This window comes from Rhipicephalus sanguineus, chromosome 1, assembly GCF_013339695.2.
Source record: "Rhipicephalus sanguineus isolate Rsan-2018 chromosome 1, BIME_Rsan_1.4, whole genome shotgun sequence".
NCBI classification, from domain to species: domain Eukaryota; kingdom Metazoa; phylum Arthropoda; class Arachnida; order Ixodida; family Ixodidae; genus Rhipicephalus; species Rhipicephalus sanguineus.
The window spans coordinates 49,531,470-49,550,847 of NC_051176.1; the positions used below are offsets into that span (position 1 = coordinate 49,531,470).

The 19,378-nt window shown below is 48.7% G+C and overlaps 1 long non-coding RNA gene across 1 annotated transcript in view; it reads left to right on the plus strand.

Moving 5' to 3' along the window:
- Positions 1-19,166, plus strand: part of LOC119391044 (uncharacterized) — a 137,166-nt gene extending 118,000 nt beyond the window's left edge. Inside the window, exons 8-9 of the long non-coding RNA XR_007415560.1 lie at positions 11,159-11,247; positions 19,156-19,166. This is a non-coding gene — a long non-coding RNA (uncharacterized LOC119391044). The remainder of the gene's footprint in view (positions 1-11,158; positions 11,248-19,155) is intronic.
- The last annotated feature ends 212 nt before the right edge of the window (positions 19,167-19,378 follow it).

Here is a 19,378-nt window from a genome sequence, read left to right on the forward strand (position 1 = left end):
TCAAACGTAGTAGACGTGTTTGTAGATGGTGTGCGCACATCGGCCCTTGTAGACACTGGAGCTGCCGTTTCCGTTATGGACGCTAAATTTAGCCGACTACTACGAAAAGTGACGACGCCACTTTCCGGGCTCTCCCTCCGTACAGCCTCAGTATTCACCCGACAGCGGTGTGCACAGCCCGTGTCATGATTCAGAACGCTCTGTACGCCATCGAATTCATCATAATTTCCTCATGCTCTCACGACGTCATCCTGGGATGGGATTTCCTCGCCCGTAACGCCGCCGTAATTCGTTGCGCACCAGCCGAAATAGAACTCTCACCATTCTCAGATTTGACGCCGGCGGACAGTCCACCGGCTGCGACCAAGGTACTCGTCAAAGACGACACCACACTTCCTGCAAACTCGTCAACGGCTGTGTCAGTCTGCTGTACCGGTCTCGCTGACGCCGTTGCACTCCTCTCTCCATCTGACCGCGTCTTCACTAGAAAAGGCTTGTTGGTGCCATTTGCGACCGTGCAAGTCATTCAGGGCGACACCGATATTTTTGTTGTGCATCTTCGAGGGCTGAAGCCCTCGAAGATGCACAAGTTATGACGCACCGGGTGACACGCACTGCGCCAGCTCCCATTCGCTCAGTGCTGTTTCCACATCTGATTTGTTACCCGCTGATTTATTTGGTGCCTCGATTGCTGAACACCTTACGTCGGTCGAGCGTTCCCAGCTTCTATGCCTGTTCGAAGAATTTCGTTCTTCGTTCGATGTAGCGCAAACTTCTCTCGGCCGCACGTCTGCTGTCACGCATCGCATCGACACTGGCGCCCAACCACCACTGCGGCAACGTCCATATCGCGTGTCGCCAACAGAGCGTCGTGTAATTACCGAGCAAGTCGAAGACATGCTTCGCCGCGATGTTATTCGACCCTCAAACAGCCCGTGGGCGTCTCCTGTCGTTCTCGTTTGAAGAAGGACGGCTCTGTGCGGTTCTGTGTGGACTACCGACGACTCAATAAGATCACCCGTAAGGACATTATCCCCTACCTCGAATAGACGATGCCATTGACAGCCTGCAAGGAGCAGAGTTCTTTTCATCGCTCGATTTGCGCTCAGGGTACTGCCAAGTCCCCATGGCTGATGACGCTCGACTGAAGACAGTGTTTGTCACACCCGACGGCTTGTACGAATTCAACGTCATGCCGTTTGGGCTGTGCAATGTGCCCGCGACCTTTGAGCGCATGATGGATACCGTTCTGCGCAACTTGAAATGGCACACGTGCCTATGCTACCTCGACGACGTCGTCGTTTTCGCCCCGGACTTCTCAACACACCTTCAACGCCTGCGGCAGGTTTGACGCCGCTTGAGCGACGCCGGGCTACAACTGAATCTCAAGAAGTCCCGATTTGCAGCACGGCAGCTGACGATACTAGATACGTGGACGTGGTCTCCAAGGACGGCATCCTTCCAGATCCAGCCAAGCTTCGGGCCGTGACAGAGTTCCCCAACCTACGTCCGTCAAAGAACTGCGCAGTTTCGTAAGGACTCTGCTCCTACTTTCGGCGCTTCATACGAAACTTCGCAATCATTATATCACCGCGACGAATCTCCTTGGAAGTAACGGGCCCCTCAATTCGTGGGCGTCAGAGTGCGACGACGGCTTTCGCAAAGCTCCGTCGTTTGTTGACGTCTCCTCCCATTTTACGCCACTACGACCCTACGGCCCCTACAGAGGTACACACGGACGCCAGCGGTGTTGGCCTCGGTGCTGTCCTGCGCAGCGCAAACCTCGGTTCCCGGAATATGTCGTCGCATATGCAAGTCGCACGCTTACTAAAGCAGAGACCAACTACACCGTCACGGAGAAAGAATGCCTGGCAATCATTTGGGCCCTTACAAAGTTCCGACCTTATTTGTATTGTCGCCCATTTGATGTCGTCATCCCGACCATCATGCACTGTGCTGGTTGTAGTCATTGAAGGATCCCTCAGGCCGTCTTGCCCGTTGGGCACTTCGCCTGCAAGACTACGACATCCGCGTGCTGTACCGCAACGGACGTCAGGCATGCTGACGCCGACGCCCTGTCGCGCTCTCCCTTGCCTGACGACAATGCCCACAACTCAGCATCTCACTTTGTCGTTTCTTCCATCGATATTCACACCATCGCTACCGAGCAGCGCAAGGATCAATGGATTGCCTCACTAATAGACTTCCTGACTTATCCATCGCCCACACCATCGACTCGCTTGTTGCGTCGTCAAGCCCACCATTTCGCCGTTCGCGACGACCTGCTCCACCGACGCAATTACAACGGTGACGGCCGCCAGTGGCTACTAGTAATACCCCGCAGTCTGCGTTATAACATATTCGAGTCGTTCCACTCTGATCCGCAGTGTGCACAGTCTGGGGTATCGAAAACCTACCACCGCATTCGCCAACGTTACTTTTTCGCCACCGCATTCGCCAACGTTACCGCTATGTGGAGAAGTTCGTTCGCTCCTGCATCGATTATCAGCGCCGCAAAACTTCAACGCACCTGTCGCCAGTAGGCCTGCAACCTCTACCTTGCCCTGACCGACCGTTTGGGCGCGTTGGCATCGATTTATATGGGCCACCTCCCCTGACGTCCGCTGGTAACCGCTGGGCCATCGTCGCTGTAGACCATCTCACGCGATACGCTGAAACTGCTGCCCTCCCTGCGGCTACAGCGAGCGATGTGGCCTCCTTCCTGCTCCACCGATTCATGCTGCGTCACTGTCCACCCCAGGAGCTGCTCAGTGATCGAGGCGTATCTTCTTGTCGGAAGTGGTCGAAGCCATTCTCAAAGAGTCCACCGTTGTTCACCGCAAAACTACTGCTTACCACCCGCAGACGAATGGCCTCACCGAACGCTTCAACCGCACGCTAGGCGACATGCTCTCGATGTACGTCGCCGCCGACCACACGAATTGGGATGTGATTCTGCCCTTCGTCACGTACGCCTACAATACCGCTCCTCAGAGCACTACTGGTTTCTCACCGTTTTTCTTATTGTATGGCAGGCACCCGTCGCACACCAATGACACAATCCTTCCCTACAAGCCGGATCGATCTGAATGTGCGCCTATTTCTGCCACAGCCAGACTTGCTGAGGAGTGTCGCGGGCTCTCCAAAACCTTTACTACGCGTAGCCAAGAGCGGCAGAAAAGCATTCGCGGTGCCACCACCAGTTCTGCGTCCACGTTCCTTCCTGGAGCGCTCGTATGGCTCTCGGTTCCTACCACTGCACCTGGCCTCTCTTCCAAACTACTGCCCAAATACGAAGGCCCCTACCGTGTCGTCGAACGCACATCCCCGGTGAACTACCTGATCGAACCCATCGACCCATCTTCGGACATGCGCCGTCGAGAGGGCGACATTGTCAACGTGGCGCGCCTGAAGCCCTACCATGACCCGCTCATAGTGACAAGTTGCTAGGTCGCCAGGCGGCTCCCTTTTCGTAGCCGGGGTAATTGTAGCGAAGCGTTCCTCCTCAGTAATGGGTCGTCCTCTCGAGCGCCTTCCAGTGGGTCGTTCTCTTCTATGAGAGCACGCCCCTCGTGCAGAGAGTCGGCCCCGCTTTGAATGTCGCTGCCGTGCGCCGTCGCTGAGTGCCCGTTAATAAACGTCTTGACACAACCCATTATTGGGACTCCCACCACCGCTTTCCTGCGCCCTGCAAGAGTTCAAGAAGGCGGACGAGAGAATTCTCCGGCTATTCACTAATACGCTACTGTGCCCGGCAGTGCTCAAACATGATTTCTGCCAGTATTGTGAGATGGCTGACACCTACCACATGCGACGGGCATGCCAGCTCAATCCATATTTAACCCCCCCCCCCAACCCCAACCTAACCCGAGAAGACTGAAAGGCGGCCCTGCCCGGCTGCTCCTCTCTCTCTCTTAGCAATGCCTTGCTCTGCTCTGCTATGCTTTCCCACTCTCTTCGCTTTGCCTCACCCGCTTCGCCAATTTCGCGGACGCTCGGCACGGCTGGAACTCGAACTTCAACAGCTTGATTGAACCACTATGGTAGACTAAACACTTTTAAGGTGTAGATGCTCCCGAGAACGGTGCCACTTCGCTGATTGTGTCGAAGAATTGTCTTTCGACAACAGCGTCCCGCACCAATTTTCCTTGCAGGTAATTCTAAGACACTGTGTGGGTGGGACAGCCAGTGTTGCTTGGTGCCAGAATTGTGACACACGAAGAATGAATTTTCAAATGTATATGGCGAAATCCTGTATGTCATAAAATAACATCAACTTTTATTGCATCATAAATGGTCCGGTTGGTAACTGATCATGCGTTGTGAATATTTTTTATTGGAGCTGATGAAAGGGGTTATTCAAACTCGAAGTATGATACGCACACCTTTCAGGATGCAGTGGCATATATATTGTAATAACCGTATGCTATTATATAAAGATTAGTTATGTATTTCCAGGAACCGCTCGCTTTACAATAGCAACAATCCTGCCGCACCTTCTAGATTAGCTGGCATCGTCAATTATGCCCAAGTCACCGTCGCTTCACTATGCTTAGCAACTACAAGAGCGGCATCGTACGAGTACGAGGTCATGTCTAACTTCATAAGATAAGGTAAACTAAAGAAGGGAACAGTTCGAGGCGCCCGCTTTGTTAGGAACAACCTATCAAGCCATAGAAAACATAAGTGGCATTCATTCGCGGATTTTAATTGAAATGTTGAAAGCCTGACGAGGAACACCTCACATGCTTGCTTATGCGGCTTGGACGCAGTAGTGTAGCATCAGATTGAAAAGCCCCAGATAGATTTCCTATTCTATTAGTCCTGACAGTGAATGCAAATGCAAACATGCAAACAAGTCAGAAATAATGAGCCGTGCTGAAAAGACATGTCCATTAATCGGAAAATCTATTGGGTGGACGTATGCTATGACTTTAAAGAAAACTAGCAAAACAGATTTCGTGGGATCCACCATTTACGTTTCCCTGTGCTGCCCCCCTGACGTTTTGGTAGGCTCTTGTTAGGGCCGGGAGAAGTGGTATCGCCAGAACGAAAGCCTCCCAGATCAAGAGGCGTTTCGCGACTTTACCGCCTAGGGTAAGGGCGGTACGCTGTGGCATCGTGGAAAAAGGCGGAATGGTGTGCCAGTTGTCTTTGTCTAGACGGTCGTCAGTTGTTGGTAGCCAAGTACCCGCTAGTAAGGAAAAAGCTCCAGAATGTTTAAGACTGTTTGCCCAGAGGTACATATTACTATAAAAGAATTAAATGTTGGGCTAGTTGGGTGAGACATATTAGACATAAGTGGCTGAGATATAATAGCACAAGGAATGAAACGACAAACACAACGAAAGCGCTTCTCTTGGTCTTCTTTCTTGTGTCCGTCGTTTTATTCCTTGCGCTAGTATGTCTCAGCCTCCACATAATACTGTTACGATTTTTTTTAAATTCGCAATGTGCTTGTGAACGAAAATATCTTCTGGTGAATATTGGAACTACACTTTTTAATCAAGTCACAAAAACGGGCTCTTTGCTGGTAAAAAACATATCATGGCATTGTAGCCCTAGCAGGCATTCTACCACTACACGTTTTGCTCCTGTCCGTTTGGCTGCACTCTGGGGGGCTTAATTTTCAGTGTTGACCAAGCAGTGACCTTGGTGTTCACAAGCTTGACAACTGCTCTTTCTGTAAAAAAACGCGACGTGCTGTACGGTGGCACGAGGTGACCGGCCTGCTGGCAGACTACCATCCTGAACACCCTGTGCCGCAGGCCAGGTAGGTTTTATTTACAACACTCTAATTGCACAACGCTTCACACTTTACACGTTTTCCCAACCTCTACTTTCCAAGCTTTCTGAAGTGACCAAGGGCGTAGCCAAGGGGGGGAGTTGGGGGGGGGCCTTCAAACCCCCCGACATATATACACGCACACATACAAACGCATGCACGAGTATATGTACATAAAGTATGGTTGAACCACCCCCCCCTCCCCCGAAAAAATTTCTGGCTACGCCCTGGTAGTGACTAAGGGTTTATATTCCACTTGTCATTCTTAGTGACGCACGTGGCCGAAGCTGTCAGAGTTTCTGCCGCACATCGTTCGCCGTATTGGCTGCGAACAGCTCTGGCTAACACTCCGAGGGTTACACTGACATACTTACCCGATAAACTGAATGGGAAAGCGACCGCCGCTGTAGTTCAATTGGTAGAGCATGGGACGCGTCATCCGAAGGCTGTAGGTTCGATCCCTAGTTGCGTCAAGTTGATTTCTCACTCGCTTTAATTCATTTCATTTTACTTCATAATTACTATACGACAGTTAAAACATACAATTATAGTCCCCTATACCTCCTTAGCTTCATTGTGTTGGTTCCATTAGAAACGCGCCATCGATCAATCCCCCTCTTTAGAATCGATTTAGTGCGATACTGCTGTCTGTGTTCATATTATCCCACCTTGGAAGCTAAGCACGTAAGTAAACCGCGCTGCTAAGCTCGAGGACGTGGGTTCGGTTCCCAGGCTTATTTGGGCACGTCTGGATGATGGTGAAATGCAAGGACACCCGCGTATTGCATTTACAATTACTCGGGTGTTGGGTGAGTTCCGCAAACAGTCCCCAATGGTCGACACCGTACATGTACGGTGCCGCGTCTGCATGTTTCGAAATTGCGCCAGTTTTCAAACTTTTTTTGTGCCCAGCAAGTGCTGCCACCCTGCCCGGATGCCGAAGTGCAATTAACCTTTTGTTTATTTTTAAGGCTATCGCTCACACATTCTGCACGTGCGTGGCCGCGCGGCGGTAAATGTGGTTTCGTGTCGCAGGCTCTTTGCGTTTGTTGCGCTCACTAAGGACTGATGCTATCCAGTCTTTAATTTCTAAGGGTAACTGCGTGATACTAGTGAATGATTCTGCACTAAAACGGAAAGTACAGAATACAGGATCTGGCTGCAGAACTCATAGACGGTTGTCACCAGGAAGCTGGCCTGAACATTCACGGAATGAATAATACCTTACCAGTATCACTACACAGCGTGCAAGAGAAGTGGGAGGTACGGTCGTCAGACAAGACACTCGTGAGCTCTCTCAGAAGACGATATACGTCATTATGAGAAAGCAAAGCATGAAAGCATCTAGCCTGAGAGAATGGAACTGGTAGAGCTTTCAAAGCTAATCAACAGGCGTAAAGTGTCGTAGAGATTTCAAAGCTAATGAACACGCGTAAAGTGTCCGACATAAAAAGGCATAATACGGATAGAATGTATCGTGTTTTGAATTAATCATGGTCTAGCCAATGTCTCCAATAATTTCTGGGGTTTGACATCCCAAAACCACGGTATGATTATGAGGGACGCCGTAGTGGAGGGCTCCGGAAATTCGACCCCCTGGGCTTCTTTAACATGCACCTAAAGCAAAGTACACGGGCCTAAAACATTTTCGCCTCCACCAAAAATGCAGCCGCCTCCGCCGGGATTCGATCCCGCGACCTCCGGGACAGCAGTCGAGCGCCGCAACCACTAGACCACCGCGGCGGATAGCCAATGTCACCGAGCATAGGTCGGCAGAAAAACTGGAGCTCACCCAGACTCACTCAAGAAATATTTTGCTCTTAAGTCTCTTTTGGACTCGTACTTACCAAAATTTTCCGCAGCCGGACTCACCTGGACCGAGACTCACTAAACATTTTCTCAGCGAGACTCACTCGGACTCAAACTCACCAAAATATTACTCACGTGGACTGACTCACTCATACTCACGGCTCGACCTGTGTCTGAGTCCGGGTGAGTCCGTGGGTGAGTCCGTCCGCTTTTCAACCACATATCTCACACAATTCATCTACGAGGCGCCTTTTGATCTCGTACTTTCAAATACGTGTTATGATTGTTTGCAATCCACTAAGGACATTTTTATTGAAAGACACGACTGACACGAGATATATTTATCAAACACTTCCCGTGGAAGAGTGTGCGGAGGGAGGGGAGGGATCAAGGCGCTGCCTCATTGCCTGGCAGGACGCGCACGCTGCCGCCCCGCGCGCTCATTCCCCGGACCACTGCCTCGCCCACCGGTGACCCTGCTGATCCACAAGAAAACTATCCTGAGATTTTATTAAAGATGTAATAACACATTATGGCACTCCTACCACCGCCTTCCTGCGTCCTGCAATAGTTTTGAAGAAGGCGGACGAGAGAATTCTCCGAATATTCACTAATGCGCTACTGTACCCGGCAGTGCTCAAACATATTAGAATCTTCCGGCCTCTGCCAGTACTGTGAGGTGGCTGACACCTGCCACATGGTATGGGCATGCCGGCTGAATCCTCCCAACCCGAGAGGACTGGGAGGCGGCCCTGCTCGGCTGCTCCTCTCCCTCTCTTAGCAATGCCTTGCTCTGCTCTGCTATGCTTTCCCCCCTCTCTTCGCTTTGCTCTCACCCGCTTCGCCAATTTCGCGGACGCTCCACACGGCTGGAACTCAAACTTCAACACCTTGAGCGAACCACTATGACAGACGAAAGACTTTCAAGGCGTTGGTGCTGTCCGAGAACGGTGCCAATTCGCTGATTCTTTCGAATAATTTCCTCGTACAACAGCGTCCCCCACCAATTTTCCTTGTAGGTAATTCTAAGGCCCCCTGTGTGTGTGACAGCCAGTGTTGCTTGGTGCCAGAGGCAGAATGGATTTTCAAATGTATATGGCGAAATCCTGTATGTTTAGAAAATACGTTAACTTTTATGGCATCATAAAATGGTCAGGTTTGGTAACTGATCGAGCGTTGTGAACATTTTATATTGGAGTTGACGAAAGGGGTTATTGAAACTGTTATTATGATACGCAGACCTTCAGGATGCAGCGCATATACATATAACTAACCGTATACTAATACGTAAAATTTAATTATGTATTTCCAGTAGCCACTCGCTTACAATAGCAACAATCTTGGTCATCTTCTAGATTAGCTGGCCTCGCCAATTATGAGCAATCACCGTTGCTTCTCTATGCTGCAAGAGCGGCACCCTACGAGTACGAGGTCATATCTAACTTCTTAAAGGGCCCCTCACCAGGCCACATAGCAAATTTAGTCAGACGCTGGAAGTTGTTGTGTGCCGAATGAAGAGCAGTATGCCGCAAGAATTTTTCAAATCGTTCACTACGAGCTGAGAAAAACAAGAATTTGTAGCGGCGCGAAACCACGATGCGAGGAGGCGGGTTTCGAACCCTTGCCACGCGCCCCGTGTAGCCTTCGCAAGCCAAATCCCTTCCCTGCCCATCTTCACTTGACACATACGCATGAACACGTCATGCGCATGCATGGTCACGTGCGCATGACGTGCCCGAGCCAGCCGATCACGCGAGCGGCGTTGCACGCCGCTACCTTTTTTTTTTATGTAGCGGCCGTGGGCGTTGTTGTCGGCGTTCTCGGTGGTGTACTGCCTGTCTCTGCGGGACGGGCATGAAAGTTGAGACATTTGTACGGGCACGAGAGTGGCGGTATCCATGAGCCAGTGCCGCATTAACGTTCCGTGTGACGCCGTAGAATAAACGAAGCATAATGAGTTGCTCAAACGCGCTAGAACATTACTTTCGTTTCCAGGGCTGGCGTCTGCTCGATGCGCTAACCGCGGGGACACGAACGCATGGGAAAAGGGAGGCACATTAGCCCCGCATGTCGCTGCAATTCACGAAAAAAAATGAAAAGACGCACGCATTCCCTTTGTGTGTCTCGTTATTTCTCTCAAGTTTTATTAATCTATTCAAGCAACAAATTACACAAACTACACATGTCGTGTCAAATAATTATCGCAGCATCACGTGCTACTGTTGGCGACGTCAGAGCACAGTCGTCTACGTAGAGGAGCGACGTCACAGCACTACCATCTACGTAGGGCCATTTTCTCATGTGCGTCATCCCCTCATTCTCTAAAGCGCGCGCCCGCGAGAGGAAGGGCAAGCAGCGTTCACCTTGAAATTTGACCCATTTCCGCGGCGCGTAGCGGTCGCAAATTTTGGCAGACGTGATCGTGGACGCCCAGTGTATGCATTGCGCTCGTTAGCTCAAAATTGTCTAACCTGGTGAGGGGCCCTTTAAATTAGGTAAACTAAAGAAGGGTAATGGTTCGAGGGGCGCGCTTTGTTAGGTACAACCTTATAAAGCCATAGAAAACACAAGTGGCCATCATTCGCAGTTTTTAATTGAAATGTTGAAAGCCTGATGAGGAACATTCACATGCTTGCTTATGTGGCTTGGACGCAGTACGGTCTACCATCAGATTGAAAAAGCCCTGATAGATTTACTATTCTATTAGTTCCTTAGTGCGAAATGCAAAGCGCAAACATGCCAGAGCTTGCCCGTATCGTGTCAAATCAGAAATAATAAGCCGTGCTGAAAAGACTGTCCATAAATGGGAAAACCTATTGGGTGGACGTATGCATGACTTTAAAGAAAACTAGCAAAACAAACTTCGTGGAATTCACCATTTACGTTTTCCTGTGCTGCCCTCCGCCATTTTGGTAGGGGCCGGTGCAACAGGTATCGCCAGAACGAAAGCCTCCGAGATCAAGAGGCGTTTCGCGACATTCCTCTAGGGGAAGGGCGAGTGCGCTGTGGCATCGCGAAAAAAGGCGGATTGGTGTGCCAGACGGTTGTGGGTTGTTGGTAGCCAAGTACTCGCTAGTAAGGAAAGCTCGAGAATTTTTAAGGCTATTTGCCCAGAGGTACATATTACTATAAAAGAATTAAATGTTGGGCTAGTTGGCTGAGACATATTAGACATAACTGGCTGAGATATAATAGCACAAGGAATTAAACGACGAACACAATGAAAGCGCTTGTTTTCATCTTCTTTCTTGTGTCCGTCGTTTTATTCCTTGCGCTAGTATGCCTCAGCCAGCTACATACTACTGTTGCATTTTTTTAAAATTCGCAATGTGCTTCTGAACGAAAATATCTTCTGGTGACTATTGGAACCACACTTTTTACTCAACTCACAAAACACGGGCACTTTGCTGGTAAAAACAAATCAACGGCATTGTAGCCCTAAGCAGGCATTCTACCACTACACGTTTTGCTCTGTCGTTTGGATGCACTCTGGGGGGTATATATCTCAGTGCTGACCAACCAGTGCCTTCGCTTGACAACTGCTCTTTTCTGTAAAAAACGCAGACTTGCTGTACGTGTGGCACGAGGTGACCGGCCTGCTGGCAGGCTACCTATCCGTGAGCCATCCTGAACACCCTGTGCCAGCAGGCCAGGTAGGTTTTCATTTACAACACTCTATTGCAAACATCTTCACACTTCACCCAACCTCCACTTTCCAACCTTTTTGTACTGACCAAGGGTTTATATTCCACTTGCCATTCTTAGTGACGCACGTGGCCGAAGCTGTCAGAGTTGTGCCGCACATCGTTCGCCGTATTCGCTGCGAACAGCTCTGGCTAACACTCCGAGGATTACACTGACATACCTAATAGATAAAGTGAATGGGAAAGCGACCGCCGGTGTAGTTCAATTGGTAGAGCATGGGACGCGTCATCCGAAGCCTGTAGCGTCGATCCCCGGCAGCGGCAAGCTGATTTCTCACTCACTATAATTCATTTCCTTTTACTTCATAGTTACTATACGACAGGTAAAACATACAATTATAGTGCTGTATACCCTCCTTAGCTTCATTCTGTTGGTTCCATTAGAAACGAGCCCTCGATCAATCGCCCGCTTTAGAATCGATTTAGTGCGATACTAATGTCCGTGTTCAAATTCTCCCACCTTGGTAGCTAAGCACGTAAGTCACCACGCTGCTAAGCTCGAGGACGTGGGTTCGGTTCCCAGCCTTATTCGGCCACGTCTGGATGATGGTGAAATGCAAGGACACCCGTGTAATTGCATTTACAATTACTCGGGTGTTGCGTGAGTTCCGCAAACAAGTCCCCAAATGGTCCATACCGTACATGTACGTTGCCGCGTCTGCATGTTTGGAAATTGCGCCAGTTTTCAAACTTTTTTTTGTGCCCAGCAAGTGCTGCCACCCTGGGCCGATGCCCGAAGTGCCATTAACCTTAAGTTTCCTTCCAAGATTTTTTAGGCTATCGCTCACACATCTGCACGTGCGTGGGCGCGCGGCGGTAAGTGTGGTTTCGTCTCGCAGGCTTTTGCGTTTCTTGCGCTCACTAAGACTGATGTCTATCCGGCCTTTCATTTCTAAGGCTAACTGCGTGATACTATTGAATGATCCTGCGCTTAAACGGAAAGTACAGAATACAGGATCTGGCTACAGAACCCATAGACGGTTGTAACCCAGGAAGCTGGCCTGAACACTCACGGAATGAAGGATAACCTTACCAGTATGACTACACAGCGTGCAACAGAAGTGGGAGGCACGGTCGTCAGACAAGACACTGGTGAGCTCTCCCAGGACACGATAGACTTCATTATGAAAAAGCAAAGCATCAAATCATCTAGCCTGACAGAATAGAACTCGTAGAGCCTTCAAAGCTAATCAACAGGCGTAAAGTGTCCGACATAAAAAGGCATAATACGGACAGAATTGAACATGCTCTGAAGAGCGGACGAAGCCGAAAAGCGGTGAAGAGAAAAATGGGCACTGGCAGAAAACCAGATATGTACACTGAGATAGAACGAAGGCAATGTCACGCCCAATAGGGATAAGATAGTTAAGGTAGCTGAAGAGTTCTACAGACGTCTGTACATTAGCCTGGACAGCCACGACGATAATGGCAGTAGTACTGAAGTATTATACATCAAGCCAGTAATGACAAAGGGAGTAAGCAAAGCATTGGAGGGAATGCAAATAGTGAAAAAAGCTGATGAGGATGATGTAACAGCTGATCTCTTGAAAACGGTAGACAAGTTGTTTTAGGAGTCACCAGAAAAATTCAGAGTATCGCATCTGTTTTCCGCGCGCCGCCGCCGACGCGATTGGCTTACTCGCATCACGTGAGCTCTCGCCTCCATATCCCTTCCAAGCGCTTTGGGTGCAGTTGCGTTGAATGCAGAGCGCGTCCGGACATTTAGAAGTACCACGGTCCCTAGAAGTACTTCGTCGCTTTTTTAAACGCGTCATGCAGATGCCAGAGAGTAGCTCACCAGTAAACGAACGTTTGCTGGAGCTACTCCGGGAATTTCGTATATTTTTGCATTTCGTGTGGGAAACATTACGTCAAAGACCGTCGTTGTACGTGGCTGCATAGTTGGCCGCGAAATGAATTCGCCCCCCTCGAAGAACACTCCTTTCTGTAATGAACTACACAAACTTTGCTGGAAAAGCTCTCATGCAACAGGATACTTCACCTTTTCTGTTCGCTATGTTCAGCATACTACGTACCTTTCTATCTGCTCGGCTGTTTATATCTCGATCTGTTGAACAGATTGTGCATGCATTTCGTGTTATAAGCGTCTCGCGCACGACAGCGAAATCGAAACTTATTAAAATAACTGTTTACTGTATACCTTGAACGCAATTGTCGCATGATCATTTGCCACTGCGCAAAACTGAAGCGTGGAACTCTGTTGATAAAGTTGGTTCAAGGCAATGTTATTAGGCGTACTTTATTTTTTTTTAAATGTTGGTAATGCTGCATTGCGCCGGGCGTACCCTTGCAATACTGTTTAGTGGGTGAGAAATGGTCACAGCAAAAAAAAAAGAATAATAAAATCGGCTTATCCTCCCACGCATTGAGGGAATCGATTTCATGCGAGCCCCAGATCTATATACATACTGTATTGCAGTAGCATGCGCGTTAAAAGGTTTCGGGATGTGCTATTTCTGATCAAAATAACATAAAGCACTGCGTCGAGGAAGTTTCAACAAGAGTGCATTACCAAAAAAAAGGTTGAAATTAAAAGCACTGCAGAAGCCGAACCCCAGCTGCTTACGCGCTGGCAACGCAAAAGAAAAGAAAAAAAACTTTGTCGGAACACAGCAAAAATATTTGCAAATGCACTGCAACGTTGGGAATATTAAGGAGACAATAAATAGGAAATCAAACAACTGAGTAGTGACGTCAATCATTTTCGATGGCCTATTTTCTACCTATCTGTTAAGAAATGACAGTGTATTGGCAAAATAAGATGCACCTTACCTACCGCACGCCGATTCGCCCGTGCGTTCGTCTGCTGGCGTTCCGAACCGAGACATATACTTCACGCACAACTTCCACTTACCGTACACACACCACTTCTATTACAGATACACCCAGCTGAACAGCAAGCATGGTGCGCAAGTAAGGTATGCGTCAGCGATCAGTCGAAGGACGCAATGCTGAATGTTCGATAATGTTCTGGAATGTGTTACGAAATGAACCTGAACACCGACTGCAAAGCTAGCGCAGTCAACATTCACCAATTGTCGAAGTAAATGGCTTCTCGCACAGTCATTACGCTAATGCAACTATACAGCTCCGGACCTTGCGAACACACCCGGCCGTGAAACCAAAAGAGACCGATGAAGCCACGATGAGAGTTCGCGAGCACATGGCAACATTCGCCGCACGTTTCATTAGCTACACCGCTTACCGCGCAGTCGATTCATGGCTCTCGATGACTCGAAATCACTTCTGATATCCTTTTGAAGAACACACACACACACATATTGAAGTTACGCCGACCGTAACACGGCATCGAGGCGAAAAGATCATCACTTCTCAACACACGCTAGCAACGCGCTGCACGGTCCGGAAGGGAAATGGCCGCCGCCGCCCAATGTTGCCCGCGTGCAGCCTACCTTTGCGGTACTCTCAAATTTTCCAGTGACTCTACGCCCAACGAGAGGCGCGGCCCTCTAGCTGTCACCTATCTAACTAGCGCACGCGCCTAGGGTGGTATGCGCCGCCTTGAGCGGTGGCGCTCCATCTAGTGATCATTCTTGAAATCACCGGAGAGCGCAGCTGCGCCTATGGCGGGACCAATGAGAACTAGTGTACAGGCCACCGACAACGGACAAGGCGCGAGCGTAAGAAGCTTGGCGAGCAAGCACGTCAGGCAGTCAAAGCTGTCCGGAGCCCGTCACTGCTCGGCGTCCCTCATAGCCTTTGGCTTATTTGGTGGGACAAATCTCATGAATCAGCCTTCCCCGTCGCGCATGCGCTGTGCTTAGAAGCGTAGCTAACATTGCAGCGGTTTCCAATATATCAACACGGGGCCTGAACAGTGCGATAAAACCGGCAGCAGTTTTAGGGGGTCCTACATAGTCGCTGTGAAAAACATGTACAATTTGCGTGTCTGTATTGTACGTGTAACATGCAGAAGCAGCTCTTAAGTGCTTATGAGTTTTGCGTATAAACAGAAATACGTAACATTTTGTTTGTAACGTTAACTGATATGGCATATCGACGTTTACTCAGCCATGTAGCGCGCCTTAATAAAGCTATTATAAAATCTTCTCGCAGCGTTTACGCGAAACTTAGAACCATGGGGTTATTACGAGACAATTTTAGTGCTAGAAAGTAGATACTTGAAAGAACGCTGGAGTGCAGGTACTGGGAAAAGTAACTTTTCCTCTCCGCCGTTAAATCCTCTTTTCCTCTCCGCCGGAATCCTCTCCGCCGTTAAGCGAAAAGTAACTTTTCGCTTAACGGCGGAGAGGATTTCCTGGGCGACAGCTACGGAGAAAAAACCGGCTTGAATAACCACCGAAAGGGCAAAATTAAATAAGGAGGGAAGCATTTTAAGATAATTCAAGGGCAAACGCTTTACTGTATGAAGCGAGGTCGGGTTGCCTTAGAACGCGTACTTATAACGCGAGATTTTGTAAAGAACAATGCACATGCTGCGGAGAAAATAAGGAAACGTCGGAGCCTCTTCTTATTGAATGTGGAGATATCCACCCAGGTGTACGTTTGGGCACGAGCCTACATGAAGCCTTGGGATTTAGGGACTACAGTGGAAAGCTGAACACACCCGCGATTGAAATAAGAGACTGTTAGAGTATTGGTGGCAGAAAATTAGAGAGAAAGGACAAAAAATAAATATTGGAAAAAAATAAGGACAGTCTGCCGTAAAGGGCAGAGAACTGGGCTGATAATTTCCGTTTTTTTTTTCCTGTCGTAAGATCGACTTATCGAAGTAGAGGCATTAGGCCACAAAAAAAAAGAAAAAGGAAAGTTTTTTTCGAGCCTGGTGGCACACTTGTCACCGCCCTGTTATGAAGGATACGCTCATAGAATCCATGCATCCATCCACGTGCCTTAGAACGCGTAGTTATAAAGCGCGATTCTGTATACGCTGTGAGGAAGCTAAGGAAACGACGGAGCATGTTCTGATTGAATGTGGAGATATCGACCCAGGTGTACGTTTGAGCACGAGCCTACATGAAGCCTTGGGTTTTAGGACAACAGTGGAAAGCTGAACACACCCGCGATTGAAATAAGTAAGAGACGGTTTATGTTCCTAACACGGTCACGTCACAAGATACTAATTTTGGTGTATATCAAGCTAGCGAAACGGCCGCCAGCGCCCCATGAGCGTCGCACAAAAGTCATGCTGTACATAACATGCGTGTCGTGATTTTCATGTTAACTCGTGTTATTTATGTTCGCTACACAGTCACGTCGCGCAATACCAATTGCGGGTAGATCAAGCTAGCGAAGCCGCCGCCAGCGCCCCATGAGCGTGGCACGTAAGTCATGCTGTGCATGAAATGCGAGTCATGATTGTCATGTTAACTCGTGTTTTTATGTTCGTCACCCCATGAGCGTGTCACGTAAGTCATGCTGTACATGACATGCGTGTCATGATTTTCATGTTAACTCGTGTTATTTGGTTGTTACACAGTCACGTCACGCAATAACAATTTCGGGGTAGGTCAAGCTTGCGAAACCGCCGCCAGCGCCCCATGAGCGTGGCACGTAAGTCATGCTCTACATGACATGCGTGTCATGATTTTCATGTTAACTCGAGTTTTTTGTTCGTCACACAGTCACGTCGCGCAGTACCAATTTTGGTGTATATAAATCCAGCGAAACCGCCGCCAGCGCCCCATGAGCGTGGTACGTAAGTCATGCTGTACATGACATGCGTGTCATGATTTTCATGTTAACTCGTGTTTTTATGTTCGTCACACAGTCACGTCGCGCAATACCAATTTCGTGGCAGATCAAGCTAGCGAAACGGCCGCCAGCGCTCCATGAGCGTGGCACGGAAGTCATGCTGTACATGACATGCGTGTCATGATTTTCATGTTAACTCGAGTTTTTTGTTCGTCACACAGTCACGTCGCGCGGTACCAATTTCGGGGTAGATCAAGCTAGCGAAACTCCCGCCAGCGCTCCATGAGCGTGGCACGTAAGTCATGCTGTACATGACATGCGTGTCATGATTTTCATGTTAGCTCGTGTTATTTATGTTCATTACACAGTCACGTCACAAGATACCAATTTGGTGTATATCAGCTAGCGAAACTGCCACCAGCGCCCCATGAGCGTGCCACGTAAGTCATGCTGTACATGACATGCGTGTCATGATTTTCATGTTATCTCGTGTTATTTATGTTCGTTACACGTCACGTCGCAAGATACCAATTTTGGTGTATATAAGCTAGCGAAACGGCCGCCAGAGCACCATGAGCGTGGCACGTAAGTCATGCTGTGCATGACATGCGTGTCATGATTTTCATGTTAACTCGTGTTAAATATGTTCGTCACACAGTCACGTCGCAAGATACCAATTTTGGTGCATATCAAACTAGCGAAACGGCCGCCAGCGCACCATGAGCGTAGCATGTAAATCATGCTGTACATGACATGCGTGTCATGATTTTCATGTTATGACTTGTTATGACATGTTATGACGAGGACAGAGAAAAGAAATGCCAGGCACCCGTGCTTCACGTTCCTTTTTTTGTCCTTGTGATGTGAGTGTTGTTCTTGCCTTCTGATGATCAACAAACTAGCTCACGTGTTACTCACTTCGTCCTTGTCTGTCACACTCTTGTTCTCAGGCAGGGTTAACTGTGCCCCCAACTTGCTGTGTGGCCGCCATGCCACCGCCACAACCTTCAAATTTCTCAAACCGGATGAATTTTTAAACACAAGAAAAGCCTACTAATATCAATAGTACAGTGAAGTTCTTGACCATGACCTCTTGGTATTTTCTTAGAAGGCTACCATGCGTGGTCTGAACTGGGAGAACAAGTTGAGAACCACGCCGCCTGCAGTGGTACAAAAACCTGACAGACAGAACACTGAGAGACAGAAAGACAGTGGATTAGAGATCAGAGGGGCGGCAGCTTTCCTAGTTATCGTTAAGAGGAAAAATGAACCTGGACAGGTTCAGGGGGCGGAAAAGGGTTACGTAGAGCGACAAAAATAAGAAATTTGCAGGCATAAAATGGAATCGGCTTGCACAGGTGAGGCTGCGTCCGAAATCATTGGGAGAGGTCCTCGTCGTCGTGCAGTGGACGATGCAGACAGTAGAGGGCAGTGTCCACTTCGTTTAGTATGGGACAACTGAGAAATTGTTGAGGCACCTTATGCAACTCTCGCCATGTCAGTGCCACGTCTTTTTTTCACTTGTTTTAGTGTGGCGAGGAATAGGAAAAAAAAAACTATTAGGACTAAAGAAGAGGATCAAAGAGTGCTTTTGCCCCGTTGGCCTTTTCTTCCCATTTTAGCACTGTGGGAAGCTTAAGCAAGCTGGCAATGTATTTTCAATCTTCAGCACTGTTTCGCCCCTGTCACGGATTTAGAAGTACATTCTCATGCTAATGTCATCATGGTGCAGCACAAGTTGTAAATCTTGCTAAAGGCTCTTGGATCTTTTAGATGTGGCTTAGTTATCAGATATTAATAAAAGCTTAGCAGACAGCAGTGCAAAGGTGGCGGTGACTGGTTTCAGAGCTTGAAGAGTGCTTATTAGGCCTTTTCTCAATGTGAAAGGGGTATCTCGTTTTGCCCAAAGGCATCTCTAAACTTAACCTTGTCTCTTCAAAGGTCTGTAGATTCAGTGAGGGCGAGGTAGCCTTGATAACGGTGCTCGTGGTGTTCTGGATGGGGCCAACCTTGCTCTTGTAAACTGCTACCACCATTTTCCTGGTGGCCTTGTGTGTGAACTGTTGTGCCTATGATTGCATGTTCAGCTCAAGCTACTCGAAGAGGCTCGTCGTCAAGAGCTAGCGCCCTGCTGGACCAGCTGGCATTGTTCTTTTGCAGACGTACTCGACATCCCGCCAGAGGAGCAAGACCGCATCCGCAGCTCCACCACCGGCCTCACACCGTCAGCTCTGGCTGCAGTAAGTAGCACACTTAGTTTCTTTATGTGTTACCTCACGGTTCCCGAAGTAGTATTGTGTGAGGGGAGGAAAGTGACAAATGAAAACAGAAAAGAAATTATGCAACAGTAGTGGTTAACAATAAGAGTTGCTAATTCGCAATA